Source organism: Chiloscyllium punctatum, chromosome 32 (genome assembly GCF_047496795.1).
Source record: "Chiloscyllium punctatum isolate Juve2018m chromosome 32, sChiPun1.3, whole genome shotgun sequence".
Classification (NCBI taxonomy): Eukaryota; Metazoa; Chordata; class Chondrichthyes; order Orectolobiformes; family Hemiscylliidae; genus Chiloscyllium; species Chiloscyllium punctatum.
In genome coordinates, this window is record NC_092770.1 from 24117994 (window position 1) to 24143548 (window position 25555).

The 25555-nt window shown below is 44.7% G+C and overlaps 1 protein-coding gene across 5 annotated transcripts in view; it reads left to right on the plus strand.

Annotated features, from left to right (window-relative positions):
* The window catches only part of LOC140457995 (chemokine-like protein TAFA-2), a 360212-nt gene that overhangs the window by 60608 nt on the left and 274049 nt on the right, over positions 1-25555 (plus strand). Inside the window, exon 1 of one of the 5 annotated variants that reach the window (XM_072551923.1) lies at positions 11020-11938. The exons of 1 other annotated variant lie outside the window; for it this stretch is intronic. The gene's annotated coding sequence lies outside the window, so the exon portion shown is untranslated. Of the gene's footprint in view, positions 1-11019; positions 11939-12067; positions 12212-12292; positions 12400-25555 lie in introns of those variants that run through there. 3 more of the 5 variants (XR_011953425.1, XR_011953427.1, XR_011953428.1) reach the window with 3 other exon arrangements.

Below are 25555 nucleotides of genomic sequence, written 5' to 3' on the forward strand. Positions count from 1 at the left end.
GGCAAGTTTTTTTCACATAAAGCGGGGTGAGTGCCTGGAATGCGCTGCCAGAGGAGGTGGTGGAAGCAGACACAATAGCAGTATTCTAGAAGCACCTGGACAAATACATGAATAGGAAAATGATTTGGAGATGCCGGTGTTGGACTGGGGTGTACAAAGTTAAAAATCACACAACACCAGGTTATAGTCCAACAGGTTTACTCGGAAGCACTAGCTTTCAGAGCGATGCTCCTTCATCAGGTGGAAATTGAATATTTCCTGTCACACAGCTTTCCAAGTGCAGCATGTAGGTGACACCATCTTCACTCTTCTTTGCCAGTCTTCCAATCCCTCAGTTCATTAGGGGTCACTGTTCTGACCAGATAAGACATTTCATTATTTCCTCACATCTCTCATAATATTCTAAAGATCCTTGTCACAAAAGGAGGCATTTTAGGATCTATTTACCCTCTTTATTAACACTAAAACAAATGCACTGTGATCGGATTGATGCGCTACATGTTAGTTGTAATGCTCGCACACCATTTGCGATGACTAATAGAGTCATAAAGCGGTATAGCTTGGAGTCAGACTCTTCAGTCCAACTTGTCCATGTCGACCAGAATCCTAAATTAATCTAGTCTCATTTGCCAGCATTTATCCCATATCCCTCCAAACCCTTCCTATTCATATACCCATCCAGATGCCTTTTAAATAGTGTTATTGTACTAGCTTCAACCACTTCTCCATTCCATACATGCTCCACAGGCTGCGTGAAAAAGCTATCCCCACGTCCTTCTTAAATCTTTCACTTCTCACCTTAAACCTATGCCCTCTAGTTTTGGTGTCCCCCATCCCAGAGAAAATACCTTGGCTATTTACCCTATCCATGCCCCTCATGATTTTATAAAGCTCTAAAAGATTATCCCTCAACCTCCGACGCTCCAGGGAAAATAGCCCCTGTCTATTCAGCTGTAGCTCAAATCCTCCAACCTTGGCAACACGCTTGTAAATCTCTTCTGAACCTTGTCAAGTTTTAGAACAGTCTTCTTATAGCAGGGAGACAGAACTGAATACAGTATTCCAAAAATGGCCTCACCAATTTCCTGTACAGCCACAACATGACCTCTCAACTCCTATACTCATGCACTGACCAATAAAGGCAAGCATACCAAATGCCTTCTTCATTATCCTGGCTACCTGGGAGTCCACTTTCGAGGAACTATGAACCTGCACTTCAAGGTGACTTTATTCAGCAACACTCCCCAGGATCTGAACTACAATATATCCAAACTCAGTTAAAGCACACCAAGAGGTACTACACATCCCTGTAAACCACTTAAAATAAAGGGAAAGTCCCAATTGTGGTGCACAATGAGGAAATGGAATATTTACAGAAACTGTAATAGAATCATCATAACTTGTCAGAAATATTTAGATGAACACATGAAACATCATAGATGACAAGGCTAAGGTCCAAATGCTGGAGAATGGGACTACAGTAGATACGTGCTTGATGACCAGTGCAGGCATGATGTGACAAGGGGCCTCTTTCTGTGCTGTAAAACTCTATGAAATGTTGTATTTTCTAACATAAAAAGGAAAACACAGAGGGGCTCTGAAAGATAAAAATATGCTCAAAAGTAGGCGCAGTCATAAGAAGGGAACAAATTGAATCTTTTATAAACACTGAGAATCAGTGAGCTATGAAAAAAATTGGCCACATTGCACACATTGGAATCTCACTGAAGCATCCAGCTCACTTTCAGTGCAGCGAGGAAATGACACAGTGGTGCACACATCAATATTTAAAGACCAGCAACACATTCATATGGCACCTTATCCTGTCCCTCAGAATTACCTCAAAGTGCTTCACACACAATAAAGTTTTACAACTATTCATAGGTTAGCAAATACAGCATCCAATTTTCAAACAATAAGATCCCATATATGAGAAACCTGTTTTTGGTGACATTGATTTTGACAGAATTTTGGGGAAGATATTAAAAGAATTGAAATAACTCCACTGAGGCTGGTATCCCATCACCAAGTCACCGTTTATTTACACATGGAGGGTCCTTGACACTGATCCAGCTCCTCCAGAGTCAGCTCACAAGTGAACAGGATGTCTGACACTCCTGTTCTTATCTGCCAGCCAGGGTTCCCTGTTTGGACCAGGTTAATAGCCCAAATCAGGGAACTCATATTCTATGAGGTCCATCTGGCTGACCTTGCTACAATCACCATGTCCCTCACTCTCCGAGTCTGAGGATACAGGCCGATTTTTTTTGTAGATCCTCCTGGGGTGTTTTAGCATCAGATCAGGTTCCTCCAACTCTGCCTCTGATACAGGTAGTGTGTAACATACAGGAGCAGGCTTCTTGCACCTGGAGCATATTGGAAGAAATTCATTCTCTTTTTTTAGGTGGCAAAGGTGCCAAGGTGGTGACATCCACGATGTCCATCTCAGATTTCGAGGTATCTTCATCACTTGATGGAGAGGGAGAACCCACGGATTCTGGAACAGTTGGCAAGGCTGTTGAGGAGCCTGGTATGTTTTGCTCCCACACCATTTGAGAGCTTGTGTGGTCCATGAGCTTGCTAAGGACTGTCACACCTACCCAGATTTATACGTCACTGGACCTGACCTCATGTTGACCATGCCTCTTACCCAGGCAAGGCTATTCCTACGGTGCCTACACCATACTTTGTCTCCTGAAGTAAACTGTCTCACTTGCTCAATGGTTTTATGTCCAGCATTGGTATTCCTAATGTGATTTTACACCCAAACACACACACACAACCACCCCCTCCCCTTCCCCCCGCCCCCAAAATCCCCAGGTCTGGGAAGATCAGATTTAACCTGGTGCAGAGTCCATTAGCAACTTTGCAGGAGCTACCCCTGTAGTTGCATGAGACAGTTTCATACCTAATCAAGCTGTAGGTTGTTTCTTTCAGCCTGGTTTCAAAGTTTGCTCTTTCTACTAGACCATTGTATGATGGTTGGATGTTTCTTTTATGTTGAATACCATTCGATTTTCGAAAATACTCAAATTCCCTGCAGGTCCATTATCTGTGACCAACACTTCCAAGAGTCCATGAATTGCATAAGATGTGTGCAGTTTTCTATCATTGACCCCCTGTTTCATGAATGAACTTTATACCCGTCCAGCCACTCTAAATGGGCACCCACAATGACTTCAACCATTAAGCTCATGAAAGGACCTGCATAATCGATGTGTAACTGAGTCCAGGGTTTACCCAGCCATTCCCGTGAATGTGCGGGAGTTGCTGGAGATAACGTTTGTCCTTGTTGGCATTCTGGGCACTGTCCCACCAATGCAGCTATGTCTACATCCAATCCTGGCCACCAGATACAACCTCACACCAACATCCTGATATTGGAAACCCGTGGTTGACCCTGGTGGAGTTCAGCCACTATCTGGCCGTAGCCTTTGCTCTGGACAATCGCTCTTGCTCACCGTATATTATGCTGTCCTCCATTGTGATTTGGTCTCTCCGGGTCCAAAAAGGTTTTAATTCTGGATGCCATCGCCCATCACCACCCACTGTTTCAGCTTTCCCAGAGCCACATCTTCCTGTGTCCAAAATGTGATATTGTCAGCTGTGACTTGAAATTTGTCCAGGAAATTTAAAACCATTACGACTCTTCCAGATGTCGTAGCTCTGGTGTATCTGCAAGTGTGAGGCAGCTCAATGTATCCACATTTGCTACTTGACTGCCCAGATGGCTTTCCACATATAATTATTTGCATTAAGTATTGGAGCTCACTGCTGAACTTAGCCTGAAGCTGTTGGTGGCACTACCTTGTTCTCTTTAAGTAGATCTAGCAGGAGTTTATGGTCCATCATTGTTGAGAATTTACATCCGTAAATGTATTGGTGGAACTTCCTGATTCCAAATATGACATCAAACGTCCCTTCTCTATCTGGGAATATTTACGCTCCATATTAGCCAAAGTCCTCAATACATACACATTTTGGGTGTCCCTCTACATTGAGCCACCTATGAGCTAATGCTACCCCTATGCCATATGGGAAGGCATCGCAAGTCAATACCAGCTGTCGCTTGGGATCGTAGTATGTCAACATCTTTGACGATGATAGCTACTTCTTCACTTTCCTGAAAGCTATGGCTATGCAAGCATTTCCAAGGCTGACTCTTTTTTAAGAGTTGATGCAAAGGTGTCAGATGGAAGCCAGGTTATGTATGAATGTTTTATAATAATCCACCAGCCCAAGGAAAGACCTAAGCACTGGTAGAGACTTGTGAGCCATGACAGCTTTGATTACCCTCATTTTATCTTCCAATGGGTTTAACCTGGTCTTGTCAGCTCTGTAGCCCAAATACGTCACTTAGGTGCCTGGAACACACTTTTTTCCTTCTAAGTCATACGCCTGTATTGGAGAAATGTCTAAGCACTATGTCCAAGTTCTCTAAGTGCTCCTTATTGGTCTTCTCTGTTATTAGCATGTCATCTAGATAAATGGTGACCTGGGGTAGACCTCATAAAGTGTTCTCCATCATCCATTGTAAAATGGCACAAGCTGACAATACCCCAAATGGCAGTCTCGTATATTGGTACAAACCCTAATGGATATTAATTGCGAGCTTACTTCTGGGAATCCTCATCTAAACACAATTGCAAGTACACATAACTCATGTCCAGCTTTGTGAAGGACAGACCCCTGCCAGCTCTGTATATAAATCCTCTATGTGAGGGATTAGGTATTTATCCAGCTGTGAGAAGTGGCTCACCATTTGTTTAAAATTCCCCACAAAGGTGAACCGATGCATCAGGTTCACAATAGGTATGACCAGTGCTGCCCATTCTGCAAACTGGACTGGTTTGATGATTCTTTTGCCTTTCAGCTTTCTGATTTCTGTCTCTACTTCTACCCATAAGGCAAATGACACTGGGTGGGCCTTGCAGAATCATGGAATTCCTTTTTGATCAACATGCAAGATGGCCTTGGTTTTTGTTTGGTAGATCCTAGAGCTTTCTGAAAAACCTATGGGTATTTAATGTTGACTTAACTCAGGCAGCCATTTTCTAATCAAAAAACGTAGAGCCAATCTAGGTGAAACTTTTTCAACCAATTTCACTCCACTAAGCCTTTTAATTCAGTCAGTCATAACGGAACCAGCTGCTTCTCATAAGAGACTGGAATTGAAGGATGACCCCTAATCTGTAATGATTCCCTGGTATAGGTTCTCAGTCTAGCTGAGGTCTTGCGCAAAGACCTCAGGGTTGGAGTCCAGAGGGAATTTCATTAAAGACTGCTTTTGTGATCACTGAAATAGCCACACTGGTATTGACCTCCATTAGAACCAGATGACCATTTGACCAGACATTTACTTTGATCAGTTCTGCTAAATAATTAAACTGTTCCAAGCCAGATGTAGATGGACTTTCCATCTGGTGTACTCTCCTGGATACCAGCCTATGATTTCTCTTACTCAATTTAGGTTCAGTGGAACTCTATTGTCTCAAGTCTGCCTATCGGCAGAAACTACAATGACTTGCCAGCCTGGATCCTGAAGCAAATTTTAAACGTTTGGCTGAGGTGTGGTTTTGTTTTGGGATTTTCCTGTAGGCTGACCTAGAGTCCCTGTTTAGGATATGTTGTGTAAACCCATCGTCTTGTAATATCCTGAGTACTTCCGTATGAGGTTAGAATAGTGAAGAATTCCCGCAAATTTTGAACGCTATGTTAATCACTCCTAACTTTGATTTCAGCTTAAAGATTTTAGTTGTGGGTTTGTTTCAACAATTGAAATCTAAAAGAAAATGGTTTTCGGGAACACATTTCAGGTTACCTCAATAAGAGATGGGAATAAAAAGGGTAAGGAATAAATCAAACAGTATGCAAATTGTCTTGGGGTTTAAAAGGGGTAATTTAAATGCAGCCCAATTTCCTTTTGACCACAACACCTGACTCAGGAACATGTTACAGGCTCACATCACATGAAAATTAGTTTTCAATCTTTCCTTTCAAGTGATATCAAGGCTCACTCTGTCCTTCAACTATCTTTCTGATTTTGTTGCCAGAGACAATGTCCTTTCCTTCTGGTTTCTGAACATCTCTTTTACGTAGACATGCATGTGGACATGTCTCTTGCACAAACACAAACCTTGCCTCCCTTGATGACACACATTTTCCACACCTTCTATCTCTCTGGAAACTTTGAAGATAGTTTGCTTCATGTTACTTCACAAAAGGCTTATTCTTTACGTCAAAGAGTTTGACTGAGGGTTACAGTTTATATACAGCAAGTCTTGTCTCATTGATCAAAAGAATTAAATGCTAGCTCAGATAAAAGTGCCAAGATGCATGGCTGTGCACTAGCTTAAATTGAAATAAAAATTGACAGAGATGTAATTTACTCCTAGTTTGCACAACGCCACAAGTCAAACTTACCTTTATTGAGTGACTGCTCTTCATCAAACTTCAAACATTATATTTAAAAGTGCTTAAGGCACAAAACACACTAGTGAAACACAAATGATCCAGGTAGTAAGTTTAATTGTGTTTTTTGAAAACATTTTATGGTTAATGTTTGAGTGGATGAGAAACTTAGTTATTTTAACTGACACTAAAAAGTTTGATAGCAGATTAAAAATATCACTTTACTGCAGTGCTCTCCAAACTATGACTTGCAATAGAATGATTTACCTTCCCCATTTGAATTTAATTTAAAAATATCAAATAAAAAGCTGTCACCATGTAACTATTGTCGATTGTTGTAAAAATCCACCTGTTTCACAAATGCCCTTTAGATAGGGAAGCTGTTGACTTTACACGGTCTGGCAGACATGGTTTTGACTCCAGAAAAACAACAATGTGGCTGACAATCAATTGCTCTTCTTCTGGCAAGTAAGGATGGGCAATATATCCTGCGAACTAATTTTAAAAAATCACAATAATAAGTTTAATGATCAATAATTAATGCATTTTTGCTTCAACCAGTTGTAAGAAAGGATTTAAATTTGAATTTCAATGAGGTGACACCTTTTGATTATGAACTATTCAAAGCTTAATGGAGGTAGAATATGATCTCAGAATATCTGTGTGTGTAATTGTGAGTGTATGTGATTGTGTGTAATTGCATGTGTGTATGTGTGTGATTAGGTGTGTGTAATTGCATGCCCGTTTGTGTGCGACTGTGTGTGTATTTGTGTGTAATTATGTGTGTGTAACTGTGCATGTTTGTATGTGTGTGTGTAAAACTGTGCGTGTTTGTATGTGTGTGTAATTGTGTGTGTAACTGCGTGTTTGTATATGTGTGTATGTGTGTGTGTCTAATTGTGTGTGTGTGTAAAACTGTGCGTGTGTGTAATTGTGTGTATAACTATGTGTGTGTGTGTGTATGTGTGTGTGTATGTGTGTATGTGTGTGTGAGTGTGTGAGTGTGTGTGTGAATTTGTGTGGATGGGAATTTAGAGTGGCAGAGCTATACAGCATGGAAACAGACTCTTTGGTCTAACTCATCTGACCAGATATCTGAAATGAATCTATTCCCATTTACCAGCATTTGGCCCATATTCCTCCAACCCCTTCCTATTCACATACCCATCCATTAAATGTTGTAATTATACCAGCCTCCACCACTTCCTGTGGCAGCTCATTTCATATACGTACCACCCTCTGTTGAAACAGTTGCTCCTTGGGTCTCTTTTAAATCTTTTCCCTCTCACCCTAAACCTAATTTTGGACTCCCTCACCCCAGGGAAAACGTCCTGTCTATTTAAACTAATCATGCCCCTCATGATTTTATAAACCTCTATAAGGTCACCCCTCAGCCTCTGAAACTCCAGGGAAAACAGCCCCAGCCTATTTGGCCTTTCCCTATAACTCAAGCCCTCCAATCCTGGCAACGTTCATGTAAATATTTCCTGAACTCTTTCAAGTTTCACAGCATCCTTCCTATAGTTTGTATATAAATGTGTGTGTGTGTAAGAATGTGTGCATGGGTGTTTGTCTGTGTATGTATGTGATTGTGTGTGGGAGTTTGTGTTGTATGACATGAATGTGCCACGTATAAAGTGTGATGCCTTAACTATCTTGGACTGGAATTGCACAGGACTGTATCATATTACCTGTGCCTGTGGAAAGGTTTGTGCAGAAAAATACCTTTGGCCACCAGTACCATCAGGCAGAGGTCATCTTTGGGGCTTTGTGGCGAAAAGAGATGGTTGATTCTGTTGGATGGTTCCTTGATGAAACTGTCAATGCCATTTGGCAGAATTGGCACTATGACACTATGATCTTTGCGGGCGGCACGGTGGCACAGTGGTTAGCACTGCTGCCTCACAGCGCCAGAAACCCGGGTTCAATTCCTGCCTTGGGCAATTGTCTGTGTGGAGTGTGCACATTCTCCCCGTGTCTGCATGGGTTTGCTCCCACAGTCCAAAGATGTGCAGGTTAGGTGAATTGGCCAAGCTAAATTGCTGATAGTGTTAGGTGAAGGGGTAAATGTAGGGGAATGGGTCTGGGTGGGTTGCTCTTCGGTGGGTCGGTGTGGACTTTTTGGGCCAAAGGGCCGAATTCCACACTGTAAGTGATCTAATCTACTACAAATTCTGTGTCCTATGATCCTGCCCTACTAGCTACCTGACGAAGGGGCAGCACTCCGAAAGCTTGTGCTTCCAAATAAACCTGTTGGACTATCTAACACTATGGGCAATTTAGCATGACCAGTTCACTTGGCCTGCACATCTTTGGACTGTGGGAGGAAACCCACGCAGACGCGGGGAGAATGTGCAAACTCCACACAGACAGTCTCCTGAGAGGAATTGAACTCAGGTCCCTGATGCTGTGAGGCAGCAGTGCTAACCACTGAGCCATGTTGAGGTTCATCCCGAGCAGCTCCATAATACAGGACTCTGGGCTCTACAGGCTACTTCCTGGGATGTAAACTGAGACAAGCATCTGTTACATTTGAGTAGAGATCATTAACTCGGAGAAAGATGCTCAAGCCTTGCTGATCTTCTAGTGCCAAGATTTAACCTTGACTGAGTGTAGCAGACTGGTACATTCTAAGCTCCACGACTACATGCTGAGGGACGCATTATAGCTTGGGGCAGGAGCCTCCAAAGTAGAGTGGGGAAATGTCATCGTCTATGACCTTTTATCCAGAATTTACCAAGAGGCTGTTAACCCATTAGGTAAAAACAATGACTGCAGATGCTGAAAATCAAATACTGGATTAGTGGTGCTGGAAGAGCACAGCAGTTCAGGCAGCATCCAACGAGCAGCGAAATCAACGTTTCGGGCAAAAGCCCTTCATCAGGAATAAAGGCAGTGAGCCTGAAGCATGGAGAGATAAGCTAGAGGAGGGTGGGGGTGGGGAGAGAGTAGCATAGAGTACAATGGGTGAGTGGGGGAGGAGATGAAGATGATAGGTCAAGGAGGAGAGGGTGGAGTGGATAGGTGGAAAAGAAGATAGGCAGGTCGGACAAGTCAAGGAGACATTAACTGAGCTGGAAGTTTGAAACTAGGATGAGGTGGGGGAAGGGGAAATGAGGAAGCTGTTGAAGTCCACATTGATGCCCTGGGGTTGAAGTGTTCCGAGGAGGAAGATGAGACGTTCTTCCTCCAGGCGTCTGGTGGTGAGGGAGCGGCGGTGAAGGAGGCCCAGGACCTCCGTGTCCTCGGCAGAGTGGGAGGGGGAGTTGAAATGTTGGGCCACGGGGCGGTTTGGTCGATTGGTGCGGGGGTCTCGGAGATGTTCCCTAAAGCGCTCTGCTAGGAGGCGCCCAGTCTCCCCAATGTAGAGGAGACCCCATCGGGAGCAACGGATACAATAAATGATATTGGTGGATGTGCAGGTGAAACTTTGATGGATGTGGAAGGCTCCTTTAGGGCCTTGGATAGAGGTGAGGGAGGAGGTGTGGGCACAGGTTTTACAGTTCCTGCGGTGACAGGGGAAAGTGCCAGAATGGGAGGGTGGGTCGTAGGGGGGTGTGGACCTGACCAGGTAGTCACGGAGGGAACGGTCTTTGCGGAAGGCGGAAAGGGGTGGGGAGGGAAATATATCCCTGGTGGTGGGGTCTTTTTGGAGGTGGCGGAAATGTCGGTGGATGATTTGGTTGATGCGAAGGTTTGTAGGGTGGAAGGTGAGCACCAGGGGCGTTCTGTCCTTGTTACGGTTGGAGGGGTGGGGTCTGAGGGCGGAGGTGCGGAATGTGGATGAGATGCGTTGGAGGGCATCTTTAACCACGTGGGAAGGGAAATTGCGGTCTCTAAAGAAGGAGACCATCTGGTGTGTCCTATGGTGGAACTGGTTAACCAGTTAACTGTTAACTGTTAACCCATTAACCCATGGAACCACTGGTAGCCTGTGTGTATATACTTTCTTGTCACATTTGCTAAATGCTCCAATTTTGCATTAGAAATGAAACATCTAACAGTTCAAGACTCAAATGAAAAATGTGACTTTTAAAAATTGTATTTTCTGTAATGTTTCGGCTGTTGTTATGTGCTTACTGATAATTTAAGAATAAAGTATAATTCTATACAAATGTATTGATTCTTCAATTTAAGCAAAAAGCACATAAACACAAAAAGCACATTATTTGTCAATAATTTGCAAAAATGGAAAGATAATCAGGGATATCCACAGCTATTGAGTTGGAAGAAAAAATCTTACCTCGAAAGACCTGAACAATAAGGGATGCCATGTTTCAGGAATATTATAACTAATTAACCTTACTTCTCTGGGAAGGTAAGAGTTTTTCTTTTGCAGTGCTTTCAGGAGGCGGGTGGAGAGGAAAGGTAAACTGAGTGGAAAGTAAAACTGGAACTGCCGCCGTTGAGTCTGTAGGCATTTCGATAGCAAAAAGAGGACTCGTTGTAAAACCACACACATACTCTTGAGGGAGACAGAGACTTAGGTTTTATCATCAAGCAGCCCTTATAAATCGACTCGAGTGCCTCTCACTCACCTTCTAACCTTGAATAGTCGATACCTGGTCGCAATGTTGACAACACGGACAGTAGTCAACAATGAGAAAGTCATGCTAATAGTATGTCTTCCCTGTTTGTTGTTTGCAGTTCAGGGTGTTCCGAAGGAGAGGTTTCGATTTTAACGTGTTGGTGGAATCAGATCAAATTAGCATTCGTGATCAATTTGATAAATAGCCAGAGGAGGAAGGGGGAAATAAAAGCTGAAATAGCTGTCCCCCCACCTCAGAACCTCAGTATTGGGACAGCCTTGGACTCCCGAGGTCTGAACATGATTGTTATGATTGACTAACACATGTTAGTTGCTGGCGTTGTTTGCTGTCATTGAGCCTCCCGCTCGAGTTGCAGTTTAACCCAGACTTTCGTGAATTTGCCATTCGGTCCATGTTTTGAATGAGGGACTCCTTCCCGACCCAACCCCCTCCCCGCCATAATTGCATCCTTGACAGTTTGGGGCGGGGTTGGAGGGCGAGTGGAACCCACGAGATTCCTCATGGAACAGAAACATACTCCTTATTAAATCCTCCTGTCCTCCAGATAACGAGCAGAGAGATCTGACAGGCAGCGTGAACAGCCACTATATTGACCAGGCTATTTAAAAAAAACACACACATACAGACAGGGCTGATGGAGAAGGAACCCATCCCAGATATCACTTGGACTCATACTTGACACATCTCAACATCTCCTTGGACTGGGCAACTCAGTGAGGGAGTTGGTCTGGGTGAACCAAGTAATTTATTTCCTGACGGTTCCCCAGAATTTTTTTGGTGGAGGGGTGGGGGAGTGGAAGGGTGTTGTTGTCGTCTGTTAGAGATCTACATGGATGCAGATTTCCAGGAGGTGAATCGATCTGTCCAATCGGCTTCCCCACAGGAGAGAGCGAGGGGAAACTACAGGAGGAAAAGCCAGCACATCAGAGATGGAGTGAAGTACTGAGTGCTGCAGGGAGCGCCGCGCTCTGATCTCGGTAAGATAGGGCTTTTTAAATGTATATTTTAGGTGGGATGGGGAGGACTTTCTGTGTGTGTGTTTGTGTGATGTTGCTGAGTTTGTATCAGAGCTATGTTTAAAAAAAAGAGGAAGTAATAGAGGAAGGAACCGTGGAAGGACAGCATTAGAGTGGAGATTTTGCGACCCGTTTCCACTTTAGTGAAACTACAGCGGTCCAAAATGCAGCGCCTACATTTTTCTTTCGGGAAAGCTGGAGGATAGGTACCTGTAAAGGAAGGAGGGGCTGCAGGTAGGTGATCCAAGTGAAGCGATGTTTCATTTCACCAGGGGATTTGTTGTGTCAGTTTTTTTTAAAACAATACACTTACACCGAGTCGTCACCAGTACACACCTAACTGTGACCAGCTAATCGCCCAACACGCGTTAAAAAAAACATTGGGATCATAGCGAAGGATGGCAGCTTGGATTGTGGGCACGGTAAAAAAAATCGAAATCGTCGTAAAATTAAGTTTTCAGAGGAATTGAAACCTGACAGCGGAGATATCTAGCATGCCTTGGAATGTGTTCATTGCGTTTGAATTTCCGACAAGATCTGCCTTATTCCTCCGTCTCGGTTTATTGGGATCTTTGTGCTTAACTGATCGCTCCCGGGCATCGTGTCCCGTGGGTTGGCTTTGTTGGGTGTGTTTGTGTAGGAAAGTCTGAATGAATGTGTATGTAGCAGTGTGAGCCAGTGTGTGTTGGAAGAGCGGCAGTGGAAAAAATGTACGAGTGTGCTTTAGGGTGAAGGATGAGTGGAAGGGTATGGGAAAGGCTAAGAATCTGTGTGTGTGTGTGTGCCTATGTGTACGTGTTAATATCTGAGTTTAAAGCTGTGTGCGGTTTTCCTGTGTGTTTGTATGTCTGGCTAACTCTACTAATGTACGAGTGCTTACAGTCTTGTGCTTTCGAGAATGTGTAGCTATGCCTTTTTTTATGGGAGAGATTGTGTTTGTATGGCTGTTTGTGTAGCTCGGAGTGTGGAGGTGCTTGTGTGTGCATGCCCATTCAACTCTGTAAATGAATCAAAGAGATGCTAGATCCGAGAATGACCATTAGGGAGTGTCTGAGACAGTGTATATGAAAGTAAGCAAGGCTATGTGCAAATGAGTGTGAGACTGTGGGTCTGTATACGTGTAAGACTGTGTATATGAGGCAATGCAAGGTTGTGTTGTATAGTGTGTGTATGACAGTAGGTATATGTGTGAGGCTGTGTGAGACTGTGTATGACAGAGTAGGATATAAATGTGTGAGGTTGTGTGTGAGAGCAGGATATGAGTCTGTGAGTTGGATATGAGTGTGTGAGACTGAGAGTAGAATATAAGTATGTGAGTATAGGATATGAGTGTATGAGACTGTGTGAGAGTCCGATATGAGTGTGTGAAGCTGTTTGTGTGTGACACTAAGTGTGAGTCACATCTGGGTGTGTGAGGCTGAGTGTGTAAGAAAAGAGGATATGGATGTGTGAGCGAGTATGAGGCTGTGTGTATGAGAGTAGGATATGAGTACGTGAGACTGTGTGTGACAGAGTAGGGTATAGTATATGAGGCTGTGTGTGGGAATATACACATCACACACTCATATCCGACCTTCTCTCACACACAGCCTCATACGCTCCAGTCTTTCTCTCTCTCACACAAAGCCCCACTCACATTTTACTCTATACAGGTAAACGACTGTGTAAGAGAGGTTGGTTATGAGGGTGTGAGGCTGTGAGTGTGAGGGAGGTCGGATATGAGTGTGTGAGGCTGAGTGTGAGGGAGATCGGATATGAGGGTGTGAGGCTGTGAGTGTGAGGGAGGTCGGATATGAGGGTGTGAGGCTGTGAGTGTGAGGGAGATCGGATATGAGGGTGTGAGGCTGTGAGTGTGAGGGAGGTCGGATGTGAGGGTGAGAGTGTGAGGGAGGTCGGATATGAGTGTGTGAGACTGTGAGTGTGAGGGAGGTCGGATATGAGGGTGTGAGGCTGTGAGTGTGAGGGAGGTCGGATATGAGGGTGTGAGGCTGTGAGGGAGGTCGGATATGAGTGTGTGAGACTGAGTGTGAGGGAGGTCGGATATGAGGGTGTGAGGCTGTGAGTGTGAGGGAGGTCGGATATGAGGGTGTGAGACTGTGAGTGTGAGGGAGGTCGGATATGAGGGTGTGAGGCTGTGAGTGTGAGGGAGGTCGGATATGAGGGTGTGAGGCTGTGAGTGTGAGGGAGGTCGGATATGAGGGTGTGAGGCTGTGAGTGTGAGGGAGGTCGGATATGAGGGTGTGAGGCTGTGAGTGTGAGGGAGGTCGGATATGAGGGTGTGAGGCTGTGAGTGTGAGGGAGGTCGGATATGAGGGTGTGAGGCTGTGAGTGTGAGGGAGGTCGGATATGAGGGTGTGAGACTGTGAGTGTGAGGGAGGTCGGATATGAGTGTGTGAGACTGTGAGTGTGAGGGAGGTCGGATATGAGGGTGTGAGGCTGAGTGAAGTTCGCTGAAACGCCACCCCCCAAGTCTCTGTGTGTGAGAATTCCGCTGGCAGGCCGATCACTTGTGAATCCGAGTGGAGACGTCCAGCCTTGGGATTCTGCCTGGGACTGGAGGGCAGGCAGTATCAATAAACAACTGCAGGCCCCCGGTCCTTATGCAGAAGGTGGGGGGAGGAGGGGGGGGTGACACTAGAGATTTGGGTAAAAAAGGAAGGAGCGAGCCCAAATCGAGAAACCCCTGCAACCCCGTGTGTCCCTGACACATAGAACCGACTGCCTCCCCTCTCTCCCTGATCAATCCGGTTTACATTTGCCTGTTGATTCTTTAGAATTTGACCACACGGTGGGGAGGGAGGCATGTTGACCAGCCTTCCTCTTTAGAAGAGCCCTCTGTTTGGACCCTCTCTTTTCCCACTATGGAGTTTCCCACTTGACATCCACGGTTTGGTTTTGTTTGCTGCGCTGTCTTGCTGGGGGCTGGCAGGAGATGGATTTGGGCCTGCCACGCTCACCCCCTCTATCATGGAATTTGGCGTCTGTTGTACTTTCGGGAGGGGGAGGGGGGGGGGTGTTAACCGAAGGGAGTTATCCGCAAACCGCTGAGTCCGGCCACCGAACGGCCGCCTGTTAAACCCGCGCTGGCGCTGACCCTCAGACTCATTCTGTACATTTGCTGCTCAGTTTACCAATCTGGCTGCTCGCTTACTGAATCATTTTGCTCGTTTAATCTTCAGCCTTATCTCAAGCCCCCTGTGTAAGTACCCCACCCCCCCCACCCCCATTTCAATGGATGGAAGGGTAGGGTCCTTTCATTCTTTCTCTCCAATTCTGTACCTTTCCCGTTGTTTCTCCTTTACCCTCTCTTATCTGTTTCTGTGTGTTTTTATAAATTGTTTTGGAGTGCTTTTTTCATTTGGTATTGGCGTAGGGGAAACGTTTCCAGTTCCAAGGAAGGCCCATTCGACCTGAAACGTTAACTCTGATTTCTTCCACAGACCTGCTGAGCTTTTCCAGCAAATTTCTGCCTTTGAAGCGTTTACTGTTACAACGCTGGGCTCAGGCGCTCCAGCTGCAGGTGATGCCCTTTAGATAAAACAGAGAGAGTGAAACTGCCTGAGGAACTCAACCCGGTCTGGTAGCAGCAGCAACGAGGGGGCGGGGAGAAAACAGAGAGGCACATTAACTAAAACAGATAACTGCGGATGCTGGAGACCTGAAACTGCTGGAGGAGCTCAGCAGGTCTGTGCAGAGAGAAAGCAAGGTTAGCGTTCGCATTCTGGTGACCCTTCAGAACAGTACCGGATTTGCGGTGTGACCCCCCCTCCCCTCTCCAAATGACCTACTTTCACCCCGTTCAACCCAGATTATAGTCCACATTAACCGGCCCATGTCCCCGCCTCCCTCCGCCCGATCCCACTCAAACCAGAGAAAATTGGGAGCCACGCACCATCGGAATCCAACAAGGAATGACCTCCAATCGATTTGAAAACCTCAAGGAATCGATTGATGCAAAACAAAAGGACCGGATTTCTCCCAGTGCTTGCTGCCGGGCGCATGCAATTGCCGAGATTTTATCCCACTTTATCAGAGTGCTGTTTAACATTAAACTTGTTCAGTCCAATTATAACTCACTTCGGCACTAATTCGAATCAACTCCTTAGCAGAAAATACGAAGCTGCGCTCAATTGTGTAAAACATGACGTTTCTGTTCCATCCAGTGAGCAAAGTTTCTTTTTATTTCCTCTGGATCTCTCTCTCTGGATGTCCAGGCTGCGAGCCGACGTTTAGTCATTTAAAAGTTGGCATAATCAAACGGTCTCGGGAAAGACTAAAATCACTTTGGGTTTGAACCTTCCCAAATCTTCAAAAGATGTCACGGGGAGGGTCGAATCTGGACAGAATGTACCTCTGGGCATTAGAGTGTGGGACCACTATGGGATGCACCTACAACCGTCATGTGAATGAAAAAAAAGTGTGGACATACCAAACAAAGAGTGAAGTAGAGAGAGTTAACGTGGGGCACTCCTTTAGAATGCGCCCTCAAAACATTCACTCAAGTTTATGCGAGTTTCTCTGTTACAGTCAATGTTTCACGGGGTTCACCTTTAATTCTTAGGGATGTCCCGGTCAGCAGAAAAATGGGAAGGGAATGTTAGATTGTCTGCAGAGCGCGAAGGAATTTGGATTTGGGTTAGAGTGCCCGCACTGGAACATTTTGTCGCGCGACGTTTGCAATATTTTTGATCAACTTGTTAAAATGCAGAGCTAGCGGGATGTGAACCCAGCTCTCTCCTGGCCGGGAGGTATCACTAACACCGCTCCTTCAGCGCTAACTTACTGAGGAGTTACTGTGTGCGAGGGTAAGTGCCAGGATTTCTTTGTTGTCTGCCTCCACACAAGGTGGGAAATAGCACTGAAGGTGTTTGTTGTTGTTGCATTACGTCGCCCTCTCTAATGCAGAGAAAAGACCAGCCTGGACTCCCGAAAATTCAAAAAGACACTGTCCCCCATCTGCTAGACGGCCTCCGGGGACTTACCTGCACCCCAGACATGAATCGATCTGGTCCACCTAAGTAGCTCCACAGTATCTCCCCCGATGTTTTCCTGTTTGCATTCTCCCGCCTGGTTGCTGTGGAAGAACTTAAGAGAGCATTAGGTCAGTGGGAATGACTACAGTGGGAGGGGACACACGCTGGGAGCTTATGCCTACGAGCCGATTGCGGTCAGAATGCTGGGTTTGACGTGGCACCTTCATAATTCCTCATGATCCCATTTTACACCCGATTCCATTCCATCACAGAGCTCATGGAAAAGGGGTAGTCACTATTCAGTGCTGATCTGGTCCAGTGACCCACTTTGCACGTACTGAGGAAGGGTCGCTGGACCAGACATGCTAACTGTGATTTCTCTCCAGAGTGCTGAGATTTTCCAGCAATTTCTGTTGTATACCTTGTTCTAAACCCAGCACCAATCTGAAAATTTATTCCTTTCTAGTTTCTCTGATTTGTCTTTCTTTCCCAAAAAGATTTCCGCTCCCCCCCCACCCCCATACATTTCTACGCCGTTTATGTCCTCACATGTTCCTCACCTCCTTCTGTGCCAGCTCTAAGGTTGACGTTACTATCTTGGTTGAAGTTTTAAGGACTGTTCTTGGATCACTTTCATACTCCTGGCTCACCCAGGCTACCTGGGAGTGGGTCCCCAGATACATGGGCAGTTTTCTGGAAGGCATGTTGAGTTAATATGGAGATGCAGTGAGCAAGGTCAAAAATTAAATGACACCAGGTTATAGTCCAACAGGTTTATTTGACATTGCAAGATTTTGCAGCGCCGCTCAGGGTGTGGTATGACAGAGAGGTAAAAGTCACAGTATTGACACTAAAAAGTTAACAACTTTAAAATTAATTGCCCTTGTTGCGTGCTTTAATCAGTTAGGAGGTACCTGGTGTCGTTTGATTTTTGACTGAGGTAATTTGGGAGGGTGTTTGGGACAGTTCTGGTCATCACCCCCTCCCAACCTGCCCAGAAACAAGGGTTCTACAGAACCTTCTCCCTACCCCCCCCCCCCCCCCCCCCCAAGGCTCAGGGATCAACTAGGGGTCGCGTGAAACCACTTTCTGATTGTCAAAGACAACTGAGCATTCAAACTTGAGAAACAAAAACAGCAATTATTGGTAAAGCCCAACAGGTCTGGCAGCATCTATGGGAAGAAAGCAGGGCTAACGCTTCCACTCCAGCGACTCCTCCATCAGAAACGTTCATGCTTTTTAATGCAAATGCGTAAGAAATGTAGAGACCATGTTTAGCTGGATCTTTACTTCGATCGTTTCTCCTTCTGGTCTCTCACCTCTTGCCTCTGAGCAGCCTTTACATCGAGATCTCTGTGAGGTGATGATGAACAGACTTGTCAGAATCGGCAGTTTTAGCCTGCAGAGAGAGAAAGAAAAAGAGAGAGAGAGCATGTTCTTCAGGAACAAATTTCATTAACTCTCAGCACAAGTCCTCCCCATCATTGGTCCATAGCAGCAGGAGTAGGCCAAACCTTCCCCATCATTCAGTTCCAGGAACACTGAAACACAAACTGTTTCTCTCTCCACAGCCAGTTCTTTCTTTTTTTAATTTTAATATGGCTGTGTTCTCATCTCTGATTTTCACATCTGCCCCTATTACTCTTGTTTGTTAAAAATCTATCTAAATTAGCCCCGAGTAAATTTAAGGACTGCAGCATCCACTACCTTCTGGGGCAGAGGATTCCACTTGCAACCCCCTGAGAATGAGAAAACAAAACATCTCTGTAGTTTGGATAATATAGGCGTAATATTCAGATTGACTCAAATTTTTAAAAAATATCCCATCAGTGATCGGCACTTCTCTGACTGTCTCAAACCAAACCACTCTACAATTAATGTAGCATTTTTGATGGTGTTCCACTTTTGCAATGCAGGAAACCAGCACACAGACTACAAGCTACCGTACACACCCATATACCAAGTATCAAATGGAATGTTGAATGTGGTTTACATCAGAGAGAACTCTCCACTTATCCTCTTGCAAATATATCCGCCTTAGGGGAGCAGGATGTCCTCAGTTCAATATCTCAGTTGGTCTCACCAAAGGTGAGCACTCACTTAGCGCTGCACTGGAGTGTCAGCGAGAAGGAGTTGTCAGGAACCGGAGTGGGGCTTGAAAGCAGAACCTTCAGACTCAAAGCTTGGGAACATTTAAACAGTGTTCCCAGTGGCATATTTTAAATTCCCTCATGAAATGCAGGATGTCACTGGCTGATCCAGCATTTATTGCCCATCTCCAGTTTCCCTTGAGAAAGAGGTGGTGACCTGCCCTCTCGAACCGCTGCAGTCTATGTGCTGTAGATCCACAATGCCCTTAGGGAGGGAGTTCCAAGTACTGACCCAGCGACACTGAACGGACGGTGTTGTATTTTTAAGTCAGGATGGTGAGTAGCTTGGAGGGGAACTTGCAGGTGTTGGTATTCCCATGTATCTGCTGCCCTTGTCCTTTCAGGTGGTGGTGGTAGTGAGTTTGGAAGATGCTGTCAAAGGAACCTTGGTGAATTTCCGCAATGCATCTTGTACATTGCTGCTAATGAGTATTGGAGAGCGTGAATGTTTGTGGCTGTGGTGCCAGTCAAACAAATTGCTTTAGCGTGGATAGTGTTAAACGTCTTTCAATGTTGGAGTACACTCATGCAGGTAACTGGGGAGCATTCCATCCCATTTCTGTAGTTCCATGTAGATGGTGGAAAGGCTTTGGGGAGTTAAGAGGTGAGTTATTGCTGCAGGATTCCCAGTCTCTGACCTGCTCTTATAGCCAATGGATTTAAATGGCTGGTCCAGTTCAGTTTCTGGTCAAAACTGTAAGTTCCAGGATGTTAATTGGCTGGCCTGGCACAAATGCACACTTTGTAAACTGTGAGACCAAAATTATAAGAAGAAATCTCCTCTCAGGAGACTCACCCTAGTTTGCAGGAAGTACCCTGACGTCAGTATTACCTGAGAAGTTTAGGGTTGGGGGGGTAGTATTCAGGCTCATTTAAAACTGCTGATGAGGGGAAGCAATAATCTCCCAGCATATGCATCTGAAACTATTGCTGGTGCAATGAAAAAATGCACTTCTAATTTCTGATTCAAAACAAAGAGTGCATAAAGATCTTGTGCATCAGTGGGTAGTGTTCCTGTTTCTAGGTCAGAAGCTCTGTGTTCAAAGTCATACCCCAAGATTTGATAACCAAAGGACATGCATTAATTACGTGGCCAAACAGCCTGAGTATCACTTTGTAAATCCTTCCAAAATATGCACTGAGAGTGGAGGGATTTCTGATCAGTCATGTAATAGAAAGAAAATTGGAGCATCTACAATTAGTATCCACAGGTCTACAGCATGCATGAAAGAGTGTATGTTGTCATAGCAACTTGGACCGCTTGTGGGGGTGAAGCATGGTTTTGTTAGAATGGGGAGGTGAGGGGTTGCTGCTAGTTGGTGCCCATTCTGCCTGGGGTGGTTTCAAAGCCTGCCTCCTTGACCCGTCCATGTTGCTTTGCCCCTTGTTGTAGCATTGTGGGTCTGACCTGCCTTCTGGCAGAGAACTGATGAAGGATGAGAATAAATGTTAATGTTAACATGGAACAGTAAGAAAGCCCTGGAAGTAAATGTGTATCTCACCCAGGTAAACTAGACATTGATGTTTGATGTTAAGATGGCCCTTATCTGCATACTGCTCGAGGGTGAACCTTTATGACAGAGGACAGCAAGTGTGCTTGGGATGTTTGGGAGAAACAGAGAAATTAGGAACAGGAACAGGCACTCAGCCCTTCAAGCTTGTTTTGTCATTCAACAAGATCATGTCTGATCATCCAACTCAGTACCCTGTTCTTGCTTTCTTCCCATATACTTTGATTCTGTTAGCCCTAAGATCTATATTTAACTCCTTCTTGAAAATATTCAGTGATTAGCTTCAACTGCCTTTTGTGGCAAAAATTTCACAGGCTCATGACTCTCTGCATAAAGATATTTCTCCTCATCTTAGTTCTAAATGGTCTACCCCAAACTATTAAACTCTGATCTGTGGTTTTGGACTCTCCAGTCCAAAAGAACACCCTTGGGTGCTATGGGTGCTATGTAAGTTTTACTATCTAAGACTTTCACATTGGTAAACACTGTATAGAAAGACTTGGAAGCCCCAGAACATGGGGAAATAAGTGTTGATGCCATGAAAACGGCCCACATTTCAGAAGAAGAGATGCTAGAGGTCTTAAAGTGCAGAAATGAAGATAGATAAATCACCAGGACCTGATCAATCTGCTCTCCCTCCTATCGGAAGGATGTTGTGAAACTTGAAAGGGTTCAGAAAAGATTACAAGGATGTTACAAATCACACAGCACCAGATTATAGTCCAACAGGTTTAATCGGAAGCACTAGCTTTTGGAGTGCCGCTCCTTCATCCACCTGATGAAGGAGCAGCGCTCCGAAAGCTAGTGCTTCCGATTAAACCTGTTGGACTATAATCTGGTGCTGTGTGATTTATAACTTTGTACACCCCAGTCCAACACCGGCATCTCCAAATCATTACAAGGATGTTGCCAGGGTTGGAGGCTTTGAGCTACAGGGAGAACCTGGATAGACTGGGGCTGTCTTCTCATGAGCATTGGAGACAGAGGGGTGCCCCCTATAGAGATTTATAAAGTCATGAGGGGTATGGGTAGGGTAAATAGTCCAAGACTTTTCCTCAGGGTTGGAGAGTCTGAAAGTAGAGAGCATAGGTTTAAGGTGAGAGGAGAAAGATTTAAAAGGGATCTAAGGGGCAACTCTTTCATGCAGAGGGTGATGTGTGCATGGAATGAGCTTCCAGTGGAGGTGGTGGAGGTTGACACAATTACACCATTTAAAAGGCATCTCGATGGGTATATGAAAAGGAAGAGTTTAGAGGGATATGGGACAATTGCTGGCAAATAGGACAGGATTTAGTTATGATATCTGGTTGGCATGAACGAGTTGGACTGAAGGATCTGTTTCCATGTTGTACATCTCTATGACTCTGTGATTCTAAGTGTATCCCAGAACACTGTGGGAAGCTAAGGAGGAAATTGCAGGGCCACTATATCCATGAGTGAGGTGCTGGAAGATTAGAGGGAGGCTAATGTTGTGCCTTTATTTATGGAAGGCTGCTAGGAAAAGCCTGGGAACTATAGACCAGTGAGTCTGACGTCAGTGGCGGTTAAATTGTTGGACAGGATTCTGGGGTAGCACAGTGGCTCAGTGGTTAGCACTGCTGCCTTACAGCGCCAGGGACCCGGGTTTGATTCCAGCCTCGGGCGACTGCCTGTGTGGCATTTGCACATTCTCCCCATGTCTGCATGGGTCTCCTCTGGGTGCTCTGGTTTCCTTCCACAATCCAAAAATGTGCAAGTTAGGTGAATTGGCTATGCTAAATTGCCCATAGTGTTAGGTGCATTAGTTGGGATAAATGTAGGGAAATGAGTCTGGATGGGTTATTCTTCGGAGGGTCGGTGAGGACTTGTTGGGTTGAAGGGCCTGTTTCCACACTGTAGGGAATCTAATCAGACAAGAACTGATTAAGGATAGTCAGCTTAGCTTTGTGTGTGCCTCACAAACTTGACTGAATTTTTGGAGGATTTAACCAAGAAGATGGATAAGGGCAGAGTGGTAGACATTGTCTACATGGACTTTAGCAAAGTCTTTGACAAGGTTCTACATGACCGACTGGTTAGTAAGGTTAAGTCACATGGGCTTCAGGGAGAGCTAGCCAATTGGATACAAAATTGGCTTGGAGGTAGGAGACAGAGGGTGGTTGTAGAGAGTTGTTGTTCAGACTGGACATCTGTGACCAACGGTGTTCTGCAGGGATCAGAACTGGGTCCATCATTGTTTATCATTTACATAAATGATTTGGATGCAAATATAGAAAGCAAAGATAGTAAGATTGAGGATGACACCAAAATTGGAGGTATAATGGGCAGTGAAGAATGTTACTTAAGAGTACAATGGAATCCTGATCAGCTGGGCAAATGTCCACAGGTAGGCAGTGTTATGGGCTAGGCCAGACCACTCAAGACATTCTGAAGCAGGCAGCCTAGACCATAACTTTGCAATTTGTTTTGGTAAGTGTTCAGTGAAAATTACCTGGAGTAAATTAGCTAGGTTGACTACTAGATTTTAAAACGGACAAGAATTCTTCAAAAAATTACACAATGAAGCACAAAGAACAGAATAAAGAACCCCTACAGAACTCAGTCTATCCAAACTAGACTTAAGTATGCTATTCTGAATGTACAAACAAGTCCCAATATGCAAATTCCCTTTGAAAACCAGTATAAATGGGGCATATGCTTACAGGTTGAAGTTGAAGGGCAAAAAGAGAGAAAGGGAGAGAGTTTCCATACAGCTCACTGTTGAACTCCCAACCAGTTCAGGACTGAACTAAACTGTTCAACTAGACAACTGACCACTCCCCTTTCATTATACAGGTTACTTCTAAAACATGACCACTTTGGCCTGAAATCTCATCTGTTTACATATAAACAAAAGACCTCTCAAAATCCTTTTCATCTCTGTACCAAATGAGACTGATCGGAGTCCGGCCCAGTTTATTACCTGTCTGAAAAAAAAATCATAGCCAGAGTCTCCTTGAGCCAAGGAACAGCTTTTCGAAAAAAGAGGGACTAGTTTTGTGACAACAGGGTGGTGAAGAAAACTTTTACATGTTTGACTTCATGGGAGGAAGCATCGAGTATAGGAATTGGGATGTCATGTTGTGGTTGTACAAGACATTGGTGAGGCCATGTTTGAAGTACTGCTCCAATTCTGGCTGCCCTGCTGTAGGAAGGATGCCATTAAATTATACTGGTTGCAGAAAAGATGTACAATAATGTTACGGGGACTAGAGGGTTTGAATTGTGAGGAGAGGTTGGATAGGCTGGGATGTTTTTGCCTGAAGCATACGAAGTTAAGAGGTGACCTTCTCGAGGTTTATAAAATCATGAGGGGCATGGATAAGATGAATAGCAAAAGTCTTTCCCTAAGGTTGGGAATTCAAAGCTATGAGGCACAGTTTTAAGGGGAGAGGGGAAAGATTTAAAAGGAACCTGAGGGGTAGCCTTTTCACACAGAGGGTGGTCCATATATAAATGAACTGCCAGAGGAAATGATGAATGAAGGTACCACTGCAATATTTAAAAGAGATTTGGACAGGTAGATAGGTAGGGAAGGTTTGGAGGGATATGGGTCAAACACAGGCAGTTGAGACTAGTTTAGTTTGGGAAACCTGGTCAGCTCTGACGAATTGGACTGAAAGGTCTGTTTCAGTGCAGTATGATCATATAACTCTATAACCACCCCAACACACACAAACAAAGTTGCATCAGGACACTATTCAAAAGGGCCACAACACACTGCAGCACACCAGAACTGCAAAAAGAGGAAGAGGAACACCTATACAAAGTATTCGCCAAAAACGGATACCCTCGCAATTTCATCAACAGATGCCTAAGGGAGAGACAACGGAACGAGGACATGCCGCAACCCAAAAGACTAGCCACACTACCATACATCAGGAGCATTTCTGAACTGACAGCCAGACTACTGCGACCACTAGGACTCATATCAGCACACAAACCAACAGCCACGCTCAGACAACAACTCACCAGAACAAAGGACCCGATACCCAACATGAGCAAAACTAATGTAGTGTACAAAATCCCATGCAAGGACTGCACAAAACACTACATCGGACAAACAGGAAGACAGTTAACGATCTGTATACACGAACACCAACTAGCCACGAAACGACACGACCAGCTATCCTTAGTAGCCACACACACAGACGACAAGCAACATGAATTCGACTGGGACAACACTACCTTTATAGGGCAAGCCAAACAGAGAACAGCCAGGGAATTCCTAGAGACATGGCACTCATCCACAGACTCTATCCACAAACACATCGACCTGAACCCAATATACCGGCCACTACAGTGGACAACTCGAACTGACAACCGGAAGCGGCAGAGACAGGCCACTATAAATGCCGAAGGAAAGATCACAGAAGCGCTTCACAGGAGGCTCCCAAGCACTGAGGATTTCACCTAGACAGGGGACGAAATGTTTGCAAGACAAATTCCCAGCTCGGCGAACAGAACCACAACAACTCAGTCCTTAGTTACATATTTTAAAATCTGATCTGTTAAAAGGTGAAATAACTCTTCAACTTTGCTGATGTGCATTCACTTCTATTGCTGCATATTTAGTTTCATTGACAAACTGATGAATCATGATTATTGAGATGATGTTTCAATGGTGCTAGAGATTAGCAATGCAGTGTTGTTAAGTAAGGATGTACCTTTGGACCTTCTCTGGTGTCCATGACGATATGAGGAACTAAGACTGGCAAGCTCTCCTTGTTATTAATAGAATGATAATAAGTATTAAGTTATGCTGAGTTCAGGAACACAGGTAGAATGCCTGATTAAATATGGCCATTGGATTCAGATCCAAAGTGTATCAAAGAATTGGAATAAAAACTGAAAATTATAGACACATTCAGTAGGTCTCTTAGGACCTGTAGAGAAAGACAGAGTTAGTGTTTCTTCCAGTAGCTT